Source organism: Amphiprion ocellaris, chromosome 5 (genome assembly GCF_022539595.1).
Source record: "Amphiprion ocellaris isolate individual 3 ecotype Okinawa chromosome 5, ASM2253959v1, whole genome shotgun sequence".
Classification (NCBI taxonomy): Eukaryota; Metazoa; Chordata; class Actinopteri; family Pomacentridae; genus Amphiprion; species Amphiprion ocellaris.
Genome location: NC_072770.1, coordinates 25,938,105 through 25,948,634, shown reverse-complemented (window position 1 = coordinate 25,948,634; position 10,530 = coordinate 25,938,105).

Below are 10,530 nucleotides of genomic sequence, written 5' to 3'. Positions count from 1 at the left end.
GCGACGCAGTTACTACAAACTACTACCACCACCTTGATCTATATAAATACCAGCTAATACGAACTTTACACAACTACACATGAAAATAGGCATACAGGATGAAAATAACAGAATTTTCTTCTTTATAAAACTTTTGAAGTTGAAACTAATGGCATTATTACAGGTTAATAAATGATTCACAGATTAAAATAGGAGCAATTTTTAGGCTGTTGTTGAGTTTTACTACCCACATATAAAACTTAAGATCTGGCAGGTTAAAATTAATCTTTATTTAATGGTTTATGCGCAGAGTGGCTCATTAGAAAGCAGAAAGTTAATGAATTACCAACATTTATTTGCGTATGCTTTGTATTTTAGGCAAATAGTAGCCAAAGGGTCTGATACAATGTGGAAACTCAAAAGGCTTATACAACACTATTAAACAATTCATTTACCATTAATAAAATGATGTGTTACGACTGATAAACACTGTAGCAACACTTTATAATAAGGGTACAGATCACATACTTAAGTGATGATTAACTGACGTGTGACTAAAGATGATTTCATGCATGATAAATGCAGGATGTATCATGAATCCCTGCTACTCACCATGAACAGATTATCAGGTTACTATTACTTATGTGATTAGTTCACACTTGTAGAAATGTTACTTCATACAATAACTGATACATGGTCAAGTATCAGTTAGAATTCCGTTAGAAGTTGATTTAAGTAACTGTATTTATGTTTATTGTGTAAATGTTTGCATCTGAAAATCATATATTTACTTTTTAAAAAATTGCTTCATATTTCAGTGAGAACAGGTGCTGTTAGAGACTCACAGCAGCTAGAGCCTGGGTTTGAAATAGAGTTTCATGTAACTAAAAATCAGCTAATATTGATTCGTGTATGAAGCAATGGTTTATTAACCTTCCTTATCTGATGATCTGTTAATTGTAAGGTAATTGCTTATAGAGACAGTAAATGGTGAACCAACAGGACTCATCCTGCAGTTAGTGAATGCATGATGATTTGTACATTTGTTGTAAAGTTTCACCAACATGGAATTTAGTTATTTTTTTAAGTTATGAATCTGTGACAACAATACAGCACATTCTGAGATCTCAGTTGGGTGATATTATAAGGATACATAGACATATTTCTTACTAATACAACCTATATTTGTGATCTTAAATCAGTGTGATGCACTGATAAACCAGCATTGTTTCCCTCCACGCCCATCAGTCCGTCTGATTGCTGTACAACAGGCCATTTTTTCTTTTCTTTTTTTTTTTTTTTTTTTTTTACAAAACAGGAAGCTGCTATCCCTGTTTCCTGCACAGCCCAGCTTCACATCCTCAGCAGCTTATGGACATCATTTAACCCCTCAGTGCATTAACTGTGACTCACCGGTGTGCGGTGAAGTAAGGGAGGCTATTTTTACTCCTGAACTGTGGTCAGCTGGTGAGGATTTATTACACTAAAAAATATGTGAACTGTGTGTCACAGCAACAAACAGCAGCGTTAGGAAGGGGAGCGGCCCTGTGGGGAATCAGAGCCACAGCAGGGGAGAAAGAAAAAAGGCTGTTTTGACTCCAAACCTGAGATGCAGCGATACATGAATCCATTTTCTATTGTGGTGAAATTTGCATTAGTGAATAAGCTGACTGACCTCACATGTCCTTTTTCAGATCACAAAACATGAGCGTGATAGATGTTATCCCACAGTTACATATGTTACATATTGCTCTAAGAGCCGTTACAGAGGATAATAGTTCACTATATTCACACTTAAAGAAAAGTCATAATTTGGCATAACACCTGGCAGCCGTAGAGTCGTGCAACCGTAATGATCAAGTTGTTACAAAACGTAATGTTTACACCACAGACACTGCTTCCTTCTTTGGACAGAGGGCTCCATGTAGCGGATGAATTTACATGCTAATAATTCAGACACTTAAATAAATGAGGGAGGTAATGGAGGTTTTCTGTTATAACATGTCAGTACAACACATTGATGAAGAGCCTCTTTACTTTCTACATTCTTCTGCCATACAATTAAAGCTCAAAAATCAATCCCACACAACAACAAGCATCTTACACACATTAGTGTGCAGATATGATTGCAAGCATATCATCTGCAATGTGCTGACTGAAGCATTAATAAACGGTTCAATGCAAAACCTGAGAAAAGGAACTCAGAACTCAGCCACTTAAATCATATAGGCACCACAAACGTGCTGCTCTCGTTGAGACTATAAATAGAATTGCCACTAAGAGAGTAATCAGCTCATTGAAAAACATTATGTGGTTGACCCCCTTTTTTTGTCGGTGCAATTATTGTGCTTTAGAAATGAGTCAATAAAGGGGAGGAGGGTGAGTTATGTGGTCCGTAGCACCAAACAGTGCCGACAGAGAAACACAGCTGATATGAAAACATGTTTTAGGATGTGCAGGTGTCCTCACAGGGTAATGCCGATGATATGTTATGGTTATCAGCAGTCTGTGTCAGTTTCCTAAAACAGCCAGGCAATGTAACTTTTAACAAAATCACTTAAACTAAAAAATTTGTGAATTTAGGGGCAATTTTTTTGTGTATCATTGTCAATCAAATGCCAGTGTTACACTTTCCACATCTGCAAGTGTTCACCTGGGTCCCACAACTTCATTTTCATCATCTCCCCAAGTTTACGAGAGTCCCGTCAAAGGTGTTCCCCCATGCAGCCTTAAATATATATCTGCACAGCGACTACGTTGTACAGGCAGTAGTGTGCATGCTCTGCAGCAGAGTTAGTGTGCAGAATATTCAGACTACTGTGCATGTACGAAACACGTCCTCTGAGTGGACTAGAAAGCAGTACAATAGCAACATGTATGTTCTGTTTATGTGCCTGCAGAAGAGTATAACCAAAGAGTACTGAGGAAGCAACTGAGAGAAAAGCAGCCAAGTTGAACTTTTAGCACTCCGTTCTGTTAACCTGACTGCATCTGAGCATGTCGCCTTCATGTATGAATGGGAATCCCGCTCAGTTTTTTTGTAAAAGTTGTAACAACAATCTTACTAAGCCAGCCCTTGTTTACCTTTCATTATCACTTTCAATACGGCACAAGTCTGAACTACATGCTGTCACATCACATCATAGGCACGGACAGCTTGACTTGTGTGAGGCAGTTTGGGGAAGGCTTATTACACTATTTCAGCACCAGTATTAGAGCAGGAAAGACACAGTTTGTGCACCAAAATAAAAAAAAAACACCTTCCCCATTCACTTTGCTCTACAATTTCACATCTATTCCAAACTAAGATATCCATTCAAAATAAAAACTAAATGAGATGAGAACAGAGACCAACAATTTAGAATAATAAGACTTACTAATAATAAATATAATCTGTGTTTTGACAACAGTGGCTGAAGTTTAGTTTGTTGGTTCCAGCTGTTTGTAGTTTTTTCCCCTGAATGTACTAAATATCTGCAGTGTCAAACAGTATTTCCAAACAGAGAGTAGGTCGGTCATCTCTAAACCCCCTTAAAGAATAGTCATGCCAAACATTATAATGTACTGATCATTCTTACATATAGTGGCCGATTAATACAGTCTTAATGTCGTACTGTTGTGCGTGGCAAATATCGCAACTGTACTGCTGTAGGTATTTCTTCATTAAGCCGTGAGAAACATAATCAGAAAAGTGGCCTATGCCTGAAGAACAGAATACGGTCACTTTAACACATTGATGAAGCCAACAATGTTACATATCCCTGGTCTGTAAAGAACTTTATTGAAATTCTTGAGCATTCAGTTCAACACAATGGCATCAGCAGAAGAGGAAGTTTGAGAAGCTGTTCAAAACTAGCTCAAATAACGATTTATCACAACAGGATGGTATATTTGGGATCCACTCACAAAAAACAGTGATCTACTGGTCCCTCGTGGTTCAGTGATGTGTTTTTAGAGGAAGAATAAGAAATATCTGGCTTTTGTTAGGTTTGGTTTATTGTTAGGTCTAGGACTTTTTTTGCTGAATTTGTTCACAATAAGAAACAATGTCTCCAGACTTAGCCTTTACGGTTTTAGATATATCCTCTTAATGTAATTCTTGTGTTGTTTTAGAAGTGTTTGAGCTGATTCTGCTACACTTCAACATAATAGTTAGTGTCCGTCTTCAAATCAGAACGAATGTGTGTATTTATCGATTAAGAGTTTAAACCCTGATCAAGATACAGATGTAGTTCGAGGTCATACATGCATACACTGTCAAATTATATTGGGTATGCAATAGGTTAGACAAACAGTTTGTACAGTATGAACTCAGAGGTCCATCTCTGTGTCTCCTGTTTGCGTCAGGCGAGGAAAGAGTGCGTCTGCTCCTCTCTCCTGCTCTGAGGTGAAACAATAAGAGTGGGGCTTAAAAAAGGAACTCCATCTTGATATACTCCTTCCTGTGACTGTTTTTAAGTCTTTCAGCAAAACTAGAGCGCAGAGGGTGTAGTCACCAAACCTAAAGGATAATCCCAGTTATTTTCAACCTGGGCCTCATTGTTTGGCTTTTTGACATCATCAAGTTTGGGAATAAAAGTTATTTTGTTGTCTGTAGCCGACAGAAAATATACCAGCTTCATTTACTGACTCACTCTTTGTCTCATTTTAACGGTTTTATTTAGAGACAATTATTACTGAGGAGTTCATTATTCTGTGCTTATTTGTGTTGCATGCTTTCATTCAATTAAGGTCTTTTTAAAATTTTAATGGATGGTTTTTGCATTGCGGTTATAAAACTGCTCAGTAATTAGTCAAACTTCCATTAGACACAACTTTTGGTTTAAGAAGGACAAATTCAAATAAGAAAGAAACCAACAGGCTGTTACTTTTCACATCAATTCCTAGTTTTAAAAACTCCACAAAGAAATAAAATAATTTTTGTAAGTCCACTTGCAAAACAGACCCAGGAAATATAGAGATGCACATTCAGGATGTTTCCTTGAAAAGTATTGTTGCCTGTTCTGTGTTTGTCGACACTGAATCCTCTAAACTGTCAAGTTTTTGAGCCAATAGGATGCAGCAGCGAACTCTCGTGTCATGACGGTCTAATTTTAGTTCCCTTTGCATCACGGTGAGGAAGAAAACACAGCTGGAGGGTTGTTTTTGTCCTTCTGTGAGAACTTTCGCACAATAGTGTACAAGAAGTGTACAATAGGAATAGTTAGTACAAAAGAAAGCTGCAAAAATAAGATTGTTGATGTGAAGGAAAGTTGGTAAAAAATATCTGTGTCAGTATCATGTATTTGTAGATATTTTTCTTGTCTTAATATGTTTCAAAGTTGTGCTTTACAGTTATTTACATACATTGGCATGAACAGCAGCAGTAAGATTTGAAAATAAACAATAGATAAGTCATTTGGGCTGTACGGAAATGTTTTTAACAGACAGCGAGGCAACAGTGTCCTCTTATGATTCAGTCCTGATTTCCGATGTTTTAATACATTAACATACCTGTACATTCACTAATAGCATGCTGTTTTTCAACAACATCTGTGTTGAAAGAACTAAACAGAAAAGTGCTCATTAAAATGATATTTATTCAATGGCTTTTATTTTAAGAAAATGAAAAGCTGTAGTGATAGTATTTAACTTAAGCTGAACAAGAGTCCATTGTGTTCTTGGGAATTCATGGGAAACAATAAGTCTACAAACAACGTTTATCTGAGAAAAAACTGCACTAGATAAACCTGAGCTGACCCACCATCCTGATTGCTGTGTGTGTCACCAAAAGCATGGCAGTGTGTGTGTGTGTGTGTGTGTATGTGTGTGTGTTTGCATGCAGTGGTTTAACTTTTCAGGTGGCGGTGAATGTAAACTTACAGCAGCTCAGTAAAAGCATCAAGATTCAAATTTTCTACAGATCTGCAACTACAATTCAGCTGAACTTTGTAATCTGGGGAACAACCAGGAGCAACGCACACTTTTTAAAGTTTAGTGTTTCCCAATAACAGATTCTCTGTTTGACTAAACTGGTCTAATACTGTTTGGATCGTGGAGCGATGCAAGCAGCAGCAATGCTACAGCAACTTTAAAATACATACCACAAACTGAATACTGTGCAGCATTACATGACAAACTTTGTATATTGACACTGGATTACATCTATAATGTAATACACTGACTGGAACTTCCCTTTTCACACTTATCTACACATAGGCAAAGAAAGTTACCAGTTTTCTAACACATGCAGCAGTGAGGGAATTATCTCTTACCAACAAACATGTCAGGGTGTTCAGTGAGTGAACAGTTAGTTTTCATAGTCAAAGTGTCGGACGCAGGACAAGGGGGTAGGTGTAGTGACCGAAGCGACTCTAAGTCCAGATTATTACAGTCAGATAACTGGGCTGTAGCTTCTATGAAATGTTGAATCTTAAGGGATACTGCTCTTGTTTAACCTGCAGTGCAAAACCTTTGTTTTCTTCTTCTGACAGGGAAAGTATCACTCAAGCACTCGCTTTGTGCATAACATTTGCATCGCCATCATTTGCTTTTTTTTTATAGACTGTATCCAAATGCCAATTTATTCTTTGTTTTAAAAAAAAATAAAAAATCTGTAGCATCAGAAACTTCTCTTGGACGCTATTTCCTGCTGCGTCACTATGGTTACTCCTTATTGTAGCTCTAGTGAGCCAATCATTATTGGTTGGCGCCAAATGCATCGCAACCGATGTGCCAGCATAGGAACGGCACCACAGACACCAGATCTAAAATTCTGGTATACTGCGAAATACAGACAGGTTTACCTGGCAGTGAAAAACTTCAGTATTGTGTCAACTCATTTTGGGAGGGCTTTAATGTAGCAGATGTCCATATTTAAGTCTTGCACTGCAGCAGTGTGTAGGATTTAGTGGCACCTAGTGGTAACGGTGCAGACTGCAAACAACTGTTTAACCCTTGCTTTAAAAGCACGCAATGTTTTGTCCATTTTGGTTTACCATAGAAACACGAAAGTGTGACATGGTGGGCTCAGTGCGACACAGTTCCTCTGTAGCTATAAAGGGCTCATTCTAAGGTAATGAATACAAATAAATCCTTATTTTCAAGTGATTATTGTCGAGTATTGGTGAGGAAAAGGACCCAAATACCCACATCATACACAAGCGGGTGAAAGCAGCAAAAGAAATTTTAATAAAACTTACTGAAAAGATTGTACAGAATGACAGGGAAGCAAACAAAAGGGTGACTGGAGGTCAAGGAAAATTATAAACGAAAAGTAGATAATGATAACTAAAGAAATTAATCAGAAACAGAAACCAAAAAACCTAACATGAAGCACAAAGAGTACATGGAGCACAAGCAAGGAGATGAGGAACAAAGAGGTACATAATATCAGGGGAAAGTCAGGATTGTTTACACTGAGAACTGATTGGGGAGATAAGACATAGGAGACACAAGACCCAGGTAAAACTAATGAGGACTATAAAAAAGGAGGGAAACAGGCAACGGGAGGAAGTAAAAACACAAGTGATATGTGAGGAGATAAGATTTCAAAATAAACAGGAAATAAACAAACCAAAACCAAAGACCATGACATTTATACTCCAATGAAGAAATAATTCTTAATATTAAATTCCATTTCTGCTGATAGATAAACACAAATTAAAAATACTGGATATTTAAAGGGTCTGTTGCTAACTTCTTGGTGCTTTATACCATGTGCCAAATGGGCAGACTATTTTTGGTCAGGAGCAGTAACATCCCAGTTCATCACAGGGACATGAAAGTCTCATCAATACTCTAATAAACTAGTAAAAAAAAGCAAAAAAGTGTATTTCCCAAAATGTTGAGCATTTTCTTTGAGATTACATATAAACTTGACAACTGATTAGTTAAAGATAAATATTAAATATGCATCCTATTGTGTGTTTGTGGTTGTTTTTTGATCTTGTTGCTGTTCGAGGTGGAACTGCTGTGCGTTTTAATTAAGTAGTTTACTTTGGTATGGCAAACGGCCGTTTAAGTTTCATTAATAATGAAGAGAAAAGCAGAGTGTGTTTTTTAGAAACCACATTAATCTTCTACTGAAGGACACATTGAGATGCAAGTAGCCCCTTAACAGCCCCTGGATCTAACAATCAATACCGACCACGGGATTCTGGAGCGAGCAAGAGTGACATCTTAGCAGCCAAGAAACACTGCCTCCTCCCTTTACAGCATCTAATTTAGGCAGAGTCACTGACTGTCACATATCACCATCAAATGCACCACAATGGCTTGACATTTTAAAGGTTTTACCTGTTATTCATCTGAAACCTGTGGCTCACAAAGGGGTCGCAAGATTTATGTCAGAACTACCCCTTATTTTGTGTAAATGATGCTGTTGTAAATGCAGCACACACTGGACTGTAATATCAGGCTTACTTTGGCCTTTAAATATATAGAAAGCAATTATATGAAATTGAAATATAACCAAGAGGATCACAGTAAAGGTTACTTCAAAAAATCTTAGTTGCATTTTTTCATTCTAAATCTTTTAAAATCACATCAGTGCCACTTATTATGTAGCTACCAGGACCAGCTCATCTGGCCTGCTGGTATCCATACAAGACTGGGAGCTGAAAGTCAGACTAGAGAAACAACTGGAACTGCTGCGACAACACTAAGACTAGACATCGTGCTGATTTCAGAAGTCTTCAAGCAAATTATTCTCTGAGAACTCAGTGTTCTCTGGTAAGACGTCCTGAGGAGGCTAGTGGAGGAATAAAAAAGCAATGGATGGTCAAAGAGATGCAAGCACACCTCGATGGAATGCCAAGGGTTTTCAGACCCTCTGCAGGGCTACAACTTGCTGGTAATATTGTGGTGTCTGCAGTTCAAGATGCTGCAGTTGTAGGACCACAATTCTAGGATCCTTGATTTTTGCAGCAATCCCACCACTTTAGCTATCCCCCTACTACTTGGGTGATAGCTAAAGTGTGCCCAAATTCCACTCAAAATATTACTTTCTGTCCGAGTATTTATAGTTTTACAGCTTAATCCAGCCAAATAGTATTTTCTAAATATCAAGTTGTGGTTTTCCAAGGTCGAATAAACCCCAAATATTACTTTCGCATTTGCAATTTGTGTAATTAGCATAATTAGGCCACAAGTCGATTGACAAAATACATAAGTAAACACTAAATGCCACTACCTGTGCGACCTGTGGATACAGTGTTTTAATGTTCAGTGATGTCTTCTGATTGAGTAGAATTACACCATTTAATCCACCTGAAATGCGATAACAAATAGCTTCTAGTCCCACCTAGAAAGGTACAGCAGATGCTTAAGAAAAGTGTGAATGGACAACATGTGGACACCACCATGTTGTGAAAGACTGAATCAAGGAGAAAGTGACATTGTTGATTTATAGATTACAAGAAACATGCATAATGTATTTAAGCCAATGTGAGCAAAAAGAATAAACTTTGATAAAGAAATTTGTATTTATCAGGGCTTTAAAAAGCAGTCATGCTGCTAAATAAACTGTGTATCCAGAGCTCTTAAGTGTAACGTAAACACGAATGTCAAACACTACTTGTAGAACTATTTGTTGCATCTGTTTACTGCAGGTAGAGAGCATGCTGGGTGGTTTAGAGCAGGCAGAGAATGAGTGGACTGCCAATGAGTCTGCAGTCCCTTTCCTTCCTTTTCACTCCCTTTTCCCCCTTTCACACGAGGAAAATTTATGAGGCCATTACGAGTGTGCATGCAGTGTCAACAGTGCCCAGCTAATATCTTTATCCAGCATCGTGAGGAGCAGGGGGTGGGGTGGCGACACATACACTGCCCAGGAGACAAACTGCCATCCAGCTCACAGCTCAGCTGAACACAAGCGTGTACACCGAAGACATTTAACACACCCCGGCTTCTCAAACACATTAGCTTGCTTCTTTCAGGCAGCAACTTAAGCAACGAGTTCAGCACAAGGCTTTTCTAGCTGTGAAAAAATCTGTTCATCATGGGAGGAAACCGAAACCTGCTCACCAACAGAATTAAATTCGATCCAGCAAACTTTAGAAGATGCAAATATTTAGAAATACATTAAGGCTTCTTGTTAGGTTGTTTTTTTATTATATATACCCTGATTAAAACTAAAGTTTTGCTGCTTTTAATCATATCTATATCGTACTCTTGTGTAAGCTGGAATTATTTAACTAATTTCTTACTGTCAACAAATTATATTAAGAAAAAAATGTGCATTTGTCCATCTCTTTGTTCTGACTCTCCTACACCATGTGGGGCTCTGAGATTCAAACACTGAAGACATACAGAAGGGTGACAAATTAAAGGAAAAACATGATTGCATTGCAAAAACAAATACACCCATTAGAGTTTAGTGGCTCAAAAACCACAATGACTGGTCTACAGAAAAAGATACAGACAACATCAATGCGGTCAGATGAGTCATTCTTCATCATATTTTCAATAATTGAGGGAATCCAGTGGTGCTGCTATGAGGCGCATTTTACTGGCATGGTTTGGGTCCGCTTGTCCTCTAAGAGTGAAGAGTCACTGCAAATCAAGACAGAA